Genomic DNA, 767 nt, shown 5'->3' with positions numbered 1-767 from the left:
GAAATTTATGGTAGATAAACTACATACCTTACTCCACTTATTCTACATGGTTGAATACATTGGCGTGAATTGAGTACGATGACGGTATCAACAAACTGGTATCACGATATGATAAGTGCTTGAATGGGTATGGCGAATATGTGGAAAAAAGTGGGGTAAGGTATGTAATTCATGTACCATTTTTTTTGCACACATCATTTGTCGTTTGTGATTTACACCAAAACGTTCTTTTTTTCCGGATGACCCTCGTATATGACTTACACTATACCTACCACCTCCACCCTAATCCTCGAAGTTAGTTGTTGAGATGGAATCACTGCTGTTGGTTTGCCAACCAACATGGTGACTTCAGGGATGGAAAGGTTGTCTGAAAGAAAGTACATATACCCTGCACCAAGTCCAACATCCAGTGAAATTGTACGGTTGAAATCTGGAACGCAAGATTGAGAACAATAAATTCCTTAGCATGTACATATTTTTTGTGTGTGCTAAAGTGCTGGAATAAGCAAGCAAACACTCGTTACAAATAAACAATTCAATTCAACATGTATTACTGCCATGAACCCTGAATGAGAATGGAAAACAACAAATTATTCATTAATAATAAAGAAAAGCAATAAGTTGTCATTAAAATAATACCCAAACAATGGTGGTGATTGTGTTAAAAAAAATAAGGGGGCAAGATACCGAAACTGGGGGCAAGAAGATTTTACTTGCCCTTGGTAGATAAGATAGTTCGGGAGCAAAAGTGACAAAAAGTGGGGTGG

This window comes from Lepisma saccharinum, chromosome 18 (genome assembly GCF_977018435.1).
Source record: "Lepisma saccharinum chromosome 18, izLepSacc3.1, whole genome shotgun sequence".
NCBI lineage: Eukaryota > Metazoa > Arthropoda > Insecta > Zygentoma > Lepismatidae > Lepisma > Lepisma saccharinum.
Note: the sequence above shows the minus strand (reverse complement) of the source record.